The sequence below is a fragment of the Sipha flava genome, unplaced genomic scaffold, assembly GCF_003268045.1.
Source record: "Sipha flava isolate LNK unplaced genomic scaffold, YSA_version1 69_pilon_pilon, whole genome shotgun sequence".
Lineage (NCBI taxonomy): Eukaryota > Metazoa > Arthropoda > Insecta > Hemiptera > Aphididae > Sipha > Sipha flava.
In genome coordinates this window covers 228679-239813 of record NW_020273609.1, presented here as the reverse complement: position 1 = coordinate 239813, position 11135 = coordinate 228679, and positions in this window count along the sequence as shown.

The following is an 11135-nucleotide window of genomic DNA, read 5'->3' as shown; positions in this document are numbered from 1 at the left end:
TTTTTAATAATTATATTTTTTGACAATATTGTATTTCAGTCTATATTAAATTACTCAGTACAAATTCAAAACATTTTAAATGTATCGTTGATACGTAGTTAGTTACATAAAAAAATGTTAAAACGCATTTTTATTTAAGCATCAAACCTAATTAATAATTATATTATATACAAGTTGTATAATACTAATGGTTAATTCAATAAACAGTATTGTTATAATATTCCAACCAGTCGAATAATACAATAATAAAACAATTTAATGTAAAACAATTGTAATTCAATTTTTGAATTTCAAGATTTCACTATACAATATCTAGAAAATTACAGTATCTTTGTACATTGCTGAACTAACTATATCAGTAAAATTTTTAAACCTTGCATGGGTTAGAGAAATTCCATAACAAATCATGACGTATGTCGTATACATGATACGTATGTATTTACATAGTAATCCTGCGACGGTAATCAGATTTTCAGTAAATATATTGCATATGATATACCTAAATATAAATAAGATAAAACATTATAACTATGTAATTATTACGTTTAATTTAGTTGGTTAAAATATATCTAGGCCCTACTTTAAAAATAAAACAAAATAACCTTGAAGCTTTCGCCTCGTAAATTGAAAGTAAAAATTTTAAAATGCACACAACTGCAATGTTTATTTTGATACCTGTAACAACTGTAAAATCTATAATCATTTGAAAACGTATGACAGATGTGTACCAAAAATTACTATATTCATTGAACAAAGTTTCTTATTCGTTGTAGCTTAGTAGTTAATATTAGTAATTATAGGTAAATAATAAAATCTACAAACCTATATAAATATATTATAGGTTAACTCGTTAACACGAATATACCTTTTATTTAATGTTGCAAATATTATTGCAGCAATTGTGTATAATTTTATATATTTTGTATGACTTCCGGTTCCTATGTTTATTATGACCATTGTAAAACCTATAAAACATTCAGTAGAAAATAATAAATTCAGTACAACAAAATATTATGTATGGACTCGGGTTAATCATGGACGATGAACATGTACGTATTTTCTACTCGCACACGTAGACGAAGTAGACGTGCATACTATAGAAAAATCGTATTTTATAATAGTCACTGTAGAACATCACGGTCTGTTTTTGGTAATGAATGGAATCACTAGTGCATGAATATTTGATAAAAGGGGATAGGCAAAATCCTAAAAACCAGGATGTGACGCACACAGTCCAATAAATTTAAAACCTCAACGGCATACGTCGCAATTGAAGTAAATAAGTATTAGTGATGATCGTAAATAGTATTAGAATATATTTGTCAATAAAATAGTAATAGCTAATTGTATAACTTGATTTATAATTTATAGCCGATTAAAGTTTATGATAATTTGTACTTAAATTACACCTAGTTATTAATAGACCAATATACTGTGAATATATCTTACCTATAGTATTTAGAGACTAGAAGAGTGTTAGCTGAGAAAAGAGAGAAGTGGAGAGTGTAGGTCCAATTGCAAAACCAACCTTAAAGGTTGAATACCAGAAAAAAAAATAAATAGTCTTTAGGTACAATTTTATAGCACTCTCATAATTTAAGTGTCCTTGGCATTTCAAATAAATTAATGATTTGATAATGACCAAATTAAAATAATAATTATATTAATAATATAGAATTGTTGAAATTTGGAAAAAATATATATACACCTAACACTATATAAACTACATAACTTTACAGTAACGCTAAACTGAAATTTGTTGAAATTGTTTTTTCAATTGAAATAATTATTTTTATTTTTTCATAATAACGTTTCAAATTGAATAAGTATTAATAATATAGCATTAAGTGATGCCGATGAACGAAACAGAATTACGATAAGTAATTTGTTTAGAATTTATATATTATAATTTTATATTCTGCCCACTACGATTAATTTTAGAGTTTTAGACTTTTATAGTTTTCTATGTAAGTAAAACTAAAAAACTAAATAAAAAAAAAAAAAGGTATTAATATTTATGTTATTAATTAAATTAATAAAATCAGTTGGTTATCAGTAGCCGTCGTAGCAGGTTGTCCTCCGTGCTCTGTTTACCGTAACATATATACTTCGTAACCGTTTTAACATGCCTTCAAATAGGGGTCGCGGGTCTCCCCAAACCCGCATTCTACAACACGCCCCAAGAAAGAGAACAAACGCAGCTCCACTTACTCCACCCTTTCAAAGCAAAAACAAATTTACTCCGCTTCAAAACATCGACGACGAACTTGACCAAGACGGCGTTTCCACAAACGACAACGCACAGGACGCACAGGTTAGTCCCAAAATACCGCCAATTTACGTCTACGATATTTCAAATTTCGAAACATTTCATACTTCTTTATCTAATCAAACTTTTGACGAATTCTCAGTCACACATACAAAAAATTCATTAAAATTAAACCTAAGCTCAATCGAAGATTACAGATCGTTTACAAAAAGTTTCAACGAATCTGAAATTAAATATCATACCTACCAATTCCAAACTGAAAAACAATTATCAGTTGTCATCAGGAACCTCCCAATTCCGATAACGGAGGAAATGATTTTCAACGAGCTGAAAGAACTTAACTTCGAAGTAGACACCGTGACACGTCTCCAAAACCGTTATAAAAATCCTATTCCAATCGTCGCCGTTCTCCTCAAAAAATCATCACCCGACATTTACTCTTTAAATAGATTGTTACACTGTGTAGTTTCCGTAGAGCCAAGAAAACCATCAACTGGCATCCCTCAGTGTACAAACTGCCAAAGATTCTCGCACACTAAAAAATTTTGTCATTTACCGCCCAGGTGTGTTAAATGCGCGGGCGACCATCACTATACCCAATGTCAAAAAATTCTAAAAACTCCTGCTAAATGCGTCAATTGCAACGGTGACCATCCAGCTAGTTACAGAGGCTGTACATTTTATAAAGATATAACAAAAAACAAAAATAAAACAGTCGCTAATCCTCGCCATAACAATAATTATAGTAATTCAATGCCTAAACCGGCTAATCAGCATGTATATACTAACAAAGATAACACTAATGATCATATTACGTATGCCTCTGCATGCAAAAATAACTCCAACAGTAATTCAACTAACAACGCAGATAGCGACAACGGCTTCATGAAAACGCTCCTACCACTTATAAATACCTTCATCACTCAACTCATGCAGAAAATAATCGAAAATCTGCCCGTCATCATAAATAGCCTAAATCAAAACACTCATGGTTCCCCATAACGCAATTTTGCTAAATTGGAACGCCAACGGTATTAAATCCCAAAGGAACTCCTTAATGGCATTTCTTAACCATCATAATATTGACATAGCTTGCATAACCGAAACACATTTGTCACACACGGACAAAATTAAATTCCCCGGCTACACAATGTACCGCGCGGATCGTAACGCGCCGACACGCTCTATGGGCGGCGTAGCAATACTGTTACGCAACAAAATTAAACACCAACATTTCCCAATTCCTGTTCTTCAGAGCTTAGAAGCCACTGCAGTGCTAATTAATTTTAATAATCGATCTATTCTAATCGTCAGCGCTTATCAACCACCAAGCCGCACAATGCACATCGCCGATTACGACAAATTAATGAACCTACACAATAACATTATAATGGCCGGTGATTTAAACTCGAAACATACTAATTGGGGTTGCCGTGTCTCGAATCCAAACGGTATTAAACTACATAAATACATATCTACCTCTACATGTATAGTATCTGCACCAAGCTCACCAACTTATTTTCCTTCGGATATGAATAGACTTGCTGACATACTAGACATTCTTGTAACCAAATCAATTCAATTCAACGTCGTACAAGAATCCCTCTCTGAACTCGATTCAGATCACAATCCAGTAATAATACATTTAAATTCTCCATTGCAATTTTACCGCTCAAATGTCTCACTTTTCAAAGGTAAACCAAATTGGTGCACTTACTCAGACTATATAAATAATAAATTAATTATTCCAAAAAATATAACTACTGTCTTAGCAGCAGACAAAATTGCTGAACATTTCACCGAAGTCGTTACTGATGCTGCACGGGCGTGCTCGGTCACCTCACCCCAAAATCCAATTCAAAAAAATCACGGTTCACTACCACTGTTCATATTGACTTTAATCCAACAAAAACACATCGCCAGACGTGCTTGGCAAAACCAGAGAAACTCAGCAGCCAAAACAACGTTAAACAAGCTTACTAAACAAGTGCAAACCGCCCTTCAACAATTCCGCGTAAATTCATATAGCAAGTTCTTGTCAAATATTCATCAAAACGACTCAAGCCTATGGAAAGTCACAAAAAATCTTTTAAACCAAGAGACAAATTGCATTCCTCCTCTTCGCACTCCAACTCATCTCATAATTTCTGACGCGGATAAATGCAAATTTTTTTCGGAAAACCTTTCGAATACTTTCTCCCTGAATCAGTACGCACACAACCCTAATGATCTTAGGGTTTTAGATGTTCTGAGATCACCAAACTTCTCTGTACAAAATTCAATCAACTTTGCTACACCTGGTGAAATTAAAACAATAATCAAAAGGCTACCTAATAAAAAATCTCCTGGCCACGACAACATCACGAATCTTATGTACAAAAAACTTCCTAATAAGGCAATTATGTTCATGACTTCTCTATTTAACTCGCTCCTTCGCCTTGGTCACTTTCCGGATAACTGGAAAAAAGCAATCATAATACTCATAAAAAAACCTGGAAAAGACAAATCAGACCCCGACAGTTACAGACCAATTAGTCTGCTAACTTCGTTATCTAAGATTTTCGAAAAAGTCATCCTCTCAAGACTGCAAAATTATCTAAACTGTACAGACACAATTCCAAAATTCCAATTTGGTTTCAAAGCACATCATTCAACTACACAGCAACTCATGCGCATAACTGAACATATAAGCAACTCATATGAAAAACACTGTCACACGGGTGCCGTTTTCGTTGACATATCAAAAGCCTTTGATAAGGTTTGGCATCATGGGTTGTTGTACAAGCTCAAAATTATCAACACACCATATTACCTACTCAACTCCCTAACTTCGTTTCTATCTAACAGGCAATTTTCTGTTAAAATAAATGACAACTTTTCTTCTTTCCAACCAATCGTAGCTGGCGTCCCACAAGGATCTATACTTGGCCCAACATTATTTAACATCTACACATCCGACATCCCGCAATCACTGCACACAAACATAGCCCTCTTTGCGGACGATACTGTCATCTACTCTGAATCTCGCAACCCAGAAGCAATATCTGTACACCTACAAAACCACTTAAATACATTATCTGCCTGGTGCAAGAACTGGAAAATATCAATTAATCCATCAAAAAGCGTAAGTGTATTATTCAGTCTACGCCGTAATCCTACTCCACCACCGTTAATTTTTAACCATGAGCCAATCTCATGGAAGCCATCCGTCAAGTACCTCGGTGTAACATTGGACAAAAGATTAACCTGGTGGCCACACCTCTCAACTAAACTTCAACAAGCCTATCAACGTTTAGGGATGCTCTTCCCTATCTTAAACAGAAAGTCTTCCCTACAAAAAAACCTTTCCCTACTTATTTATAAGCAAGTACTACGTCCATTAATCACTTACGCCTGCCCTGTTTGGGGTAATTGCGCACAAACTCATCTCAAAAAACTGCAGATATTTCAAAACAAAGTCTTAAGAACGATAACTAACGCCCCATGGTTTGTAAGGAACTCAAGCATACACAAAGATCTTAAAATTTCAACCATTCAAGACCACATCAAGCTCACGGCTGTGAGCTTCTTCGAATCCATCCATAGGTCAACAGGCTCAATGCACTACCACATCAACTCCAGACCACCTCCACAGCGCCGTCTCAAACGAGGTCGCCCACATGACCTAATTCCTCAAGACACTATCTAATTAATTCTCTAACTACTGTTATCATCTAATGTAAAATTGTAACTTATTTATTTATCGCACTTAATTACGCCAAAATGTATTTTATCTTTCATCTCTAGGTATAGATAGCGTAAGCTAGGAATACCTTATTGTAATAATTAAAAAAAAAAAAAAAAAAAAAATAAAATCAATTGATTTAGTTAATATACTAATATATAAAATTGTATATTATTATTTACTAATAATTTAAAACGTTATATAAGTCAAGATTTATTGATACACATGTTTTTTTTATTCAAATAGTCAGTTCTGGAGAGATGAAAATTGCAAACTGCAAACTGTAGTGAACAGTAAACACATAATTTGATTATACGAGTACAATCTCACCGATATAGATAAAATTTATTATTAATTAATATTATTTGAACTTTAGCAGTTAGAGTCTAATGATTAGACTCTAATCTTATAATTATAATCAAAATGTTCTTAAAATGTGTTCTAATAACTTTTTTCAACAATTTTTGACCAAGTTCCATCGGCTATTCTCACTACTCTGTCATCACTTATATTAAATAATGTGAAATAAAGTGAAATACACCGTATATTTTAGTTCGTCGTTAATACAATACGATATTTGGGAAGATCGATTGCCACCTCCTAAATTATGTGCCTGATGGTAGAAGAGGTAGAAAAAAGGCGACTTTCATAATCGCACACTTTCAAAAACAGGTCATTGTTCAAAACCACACACTTTTTATATTAATCCCACGTATGTCCACCAAATTAAATTGTTCAATATCGCACACATTGATATATATTAATAATGTATACATTTATCTAAAATAACATGAGTGCATCTTGAGACTGAGGGAGGTCACTCGCTCGCTGCGCTCGCTCGGGTAGTTAAAAACGAAAATATCCCCCGATTTGCTATGCAACACCACCCCAATAGGTCATAGGATAAAAAAAACGATTATGAGTGGGAATCATACAAAATGGCAACGTGAACCGTACATGCAAAGTATGCAGAGAAAAAGAAATGTTAATCAAATGTGTGCGATTTTGAACTATCGACCTTTCAAATTTCCTTTTTTAACAATAGATTAAATATGTGCGGTATTGAACGATGTAAAATATGTGGTTATAAATGGCAAGTATGCGGTTTTGATGACCGCTGTAGAAGAAGAACTTGAAGAGTCAAAGCGAATTTGGGATTGACAATTTATTGAAAGAATTGATACATTAAAACCTACAAATATATTAATGTATTCTTTATTATTTATTTATGTATTCAGATACAAATTTAAACGTTGTGTCTTCACTAGGGGCGAAATTACTACTAGGCTTGCCACTAGTCCCGGTGTCCCGGCTGATCATTCAGTTTATCCCGGCTAATAGAAGCCGAGAGAAAATAACATTTAATATTATATTATTTAACAATAAAATATAAAATAATATTGTACATTATATCATTATATAATGGTAATCTAATCGGTATGGTTATATACATTGTGTAATAATGTATTTTTGTGTACCAATAAATATTTAAATTACAAAATTATATACTTATTTTGTTTTCTTATTAAAATAAAAAAAAGGGTCATTCAATATGATGTCCCACTTTAAAGATTTAAAAATCTAACAACCCTACATATTACTATTATCCAGTTCGAGGATCGAAAAGACAGAGAACAAACTTCCACAAACATTATTTAAATAATAAATTTATATATTTATACAATAAAAACTTTGTTTTTCTATACTTAATGAGTAATGAGTATTTAAATGTAAATTAATATGAACACGTTTGGGGGTGCTTATTTCGAAAATGGGGGTGCTAAGCACACCCAAGCCCCCCTTCCAAATTGTGCCTATGATCTTCACTCTAACGAAATGCCATCTTGACACTGACAAGGACAACTAATACATTAAATTAAAATAACTATTTAGTTAGTACTCATTAAAGTTGTGGCAGGGGTGTTACTTGATCAGAAAATTAGAAATAAATGAATTCACTAAATTATTAAATAATTCAATTACTTTACTACACAACTCGAATAAATCGGTTTGTTTATCAGGGCCATATAAAAGGGAGAGAGGTGCCTACGCCCCGGGCACAATTCCTGGAAGGGCGCAAAAATGAAAAAATTTGCATTTTATATTAAAAACTATAACAATCAATATTATATATTTTATTTACAAAAACTTCAAAGTAGGTTCTTTATAGAAATTGAATCAATTGTTGAAAATAATATCTATTAATTACAATATTTTTGAATTAAATAGTTATTAAATTACAATTCATAAAGGTACATTTTGAAGTTGCACCCCGGGTGCAATATTTGATTGTTACGGCACTACTATTTGTACATGGTTAGTTGCTAAATTACCAGTTATTTCACTAAATTACTAATGTAGTGTGAACTGGGCTTAAGGAGCATTTTAAAACATTAATAAATTAAAATATTAAATTTATTTTAATGGTCACAGTTATATCAAATCGTTTGTAAACCTATTCGATGTGTACAAAAATTATGCGATCTGTTGTTAACATGTTAACTACCTACATGTAGTAAAATTATTATCGCGAATAAATAGATCATAGTATTGTGGTTTATTATTTTAGTACGGACGGCGAGATTATTTCCTATCTCGTTTAATTCTGAACTGGATGCACGTTTGAGGGTTAGATTAGCTTAGGTAAGGTTAGGTTCCTAAGGGCGGCAGTAATATGCAAACAATTCCTTCCCGATTCTCGGTACCATTTAAAAAAAAAAAAAAAAAGTAAGGTTCCTAAACAATCGCCAACATGGATTCAGGAGGGGGCGGTCGACGGTGGACACGATCAAACGGGTCACGAGTGTAGTGGATGCGGCTGGATCCGGGCCATTACGTCGAAGGAAACTGTGCGCAGTGTTATGGTAGCAGTAGTAGCTCTGGACGTGACTAACGCTTTTAATTCGGTGAAATGGCCAAAGATAATCATAGCTCTACAAGATAAGGGAGTACCTGCCTATCTTGTCGGTGTCATTCAGAGTTATCTGAGCAACAGGACGGTCACATACGAGAGAAGCTCGAGAACTGCTACCTGTGGAATCCCGCAGGGGTCTGTACTGGAACCGTTACTCTGGAACATTATGTACGATGAGTTGCTGGAAATGGACACAGGAGGAAACGTGACCGGTATGTCGTCTAGGGAGCTGGTGGCCTTCGCGGACGATGTGGCGGTGGTGTCGACCGGCCACACGACATGACTATTGGAGACTGCAACGAATGATGCGTTGAACAGAGTGGCCGAGTGGATGACAAGCGCCGGCCTAGCACTATCAATAAGAAAATCTGAGGCTGTGATACTAACCACGAAAAAGGGTTACAGCATGCCGAAGTTTTCGATCACGGGCACTCGCATCGAAATAAAAGAGAGTATCAGGTACTTGGGCGTAGAACTTCACAGGGTGCTGGGCTATAAAGAGCACGTAGAGACGGCGGCGGCGAAGGCACATACTACTGCATCAGCACTAGCAAGGCTGATGCCCAATGTCGGTGGCTCGGAACAGAGGAGGAGGAAGCTCCTGTCAACGGTCATGGAGAAAAAATTGTTATACGCATCGCCGATATAGTCAGAAGCTCTAGTGTTCAGCCGTAATATTGAAAACTTAGTAAGACCTCAGAGGATGATTGCAGTAAGGATAGCGAGAGCCTATCACGCGATATCCACGGCAGTAGTGATAGTAATCGCGGGTCTAATACCAGCTCACCTTTTAGCATGGGAGAGGGCGGAGAAATATAAACGGAAGTAAGAACCAGACCCGACACGAGTGATAGCGGTGATCAGGAGGGAGGCGATGAACAAATGGCAAAGGGAGTGGGACAATGAAGAGAACGGAAGATGGATACGGAGAATGATCAACGACATCAACGTGTGGACAAGCAGGAAGCACGGTTCCGTGGATTTCCACCTGACGCAATTGCTGTCTAACCATGAATGTTTTGGAGCATACTAGAAGAGGATCGGGAAGTAGGACGTTGCGACTTGTGTGGACTGTCAGGAGCCGGTCGACGACGTGGAGCACGTTTTCTTTAGATGCGACAAATGGTGGAAGGAAAGACAAGCCCTAGAGGCAGAGATGGAAGAAAACACTGAATCCGGACAATATTATTGGTTGCATGCTGAAGAAGCGGAGGAACTGGAACGCAGTCAACAGATTTTTAAAACACATCCAATCCCATAGAGAAGATGAAGAGCGAGTGAGACAACGAAACCTTAATTAAGGCTAGTTAGTTATGTCAGCTAAAATGTGAGCCGAGGGTGGAAATTAGAAGGATAGAGTATTACCCTTTCTTTTTTGTAGAGCGAAGCTCTTAAATTAATAGATTAAGGCCTATATGTACGACGCGTTTTCAATAAACGATACGGATACAAGGGGAAGGACAACCCATCAGGGTGAAGTGTCCCCCTGTAGCGCCGTGGTTCAACACAAAAAAAAAAGGTTAGGTTAGGTTAGGACATTCCCCCCAGGGACCCACATTGTCGTGGTGAGGGGTTCACGCCTTCACAGGCGTGCCAACAGGTCCAAAAAGGTTGAAATTTACCTTAAAAATCAAAAGATGATTAAAGACTCCAGGGATACTTTACCTCTGACCAAGGCCCCCACGGATTCGGGGAGGGGGGCAGCCATCACGGATATAAAGACTGGAAAACTGGAAACGGAATGTAAGGATTATGAAGACTATGGAACAAAAATATGGGAAGAATTGACTGATTTCGAAATAGAAATTAATAGGAGAAAATCTTATGTGTAATGGACGAATTCCAAAAGGCAAATAAGAACGTCCATAAACCACAAAAGTATTGGATTGCAAAGCTTGAGGTTCTGACGGCAAAGGTGAGCCCAATGAAAAAACAATTGAGGAGTACTTGTGAAAAAATAAGCGAGGAAGTAGATAGGCTGCACCACATTGCGCCCGGCATGCGGAAATGTCCCTAAGGGTAATGGAGAATAGTATTCTCCTCCACCCTGAGGCAAGTAGTTCCCCCGCAGCTCCCAGAAAGAAGAAGGTGAAGAAGAGACAAAACGATGACGCGGCTATTCAGGACCATGGAATATAGACCGAAACTAGACATAGGAATCCGATGGCAACAGAGGAAACCAAAAAAAAGGCGAAGATGAAAACCATAATCTCTGCACCAAGCAGACA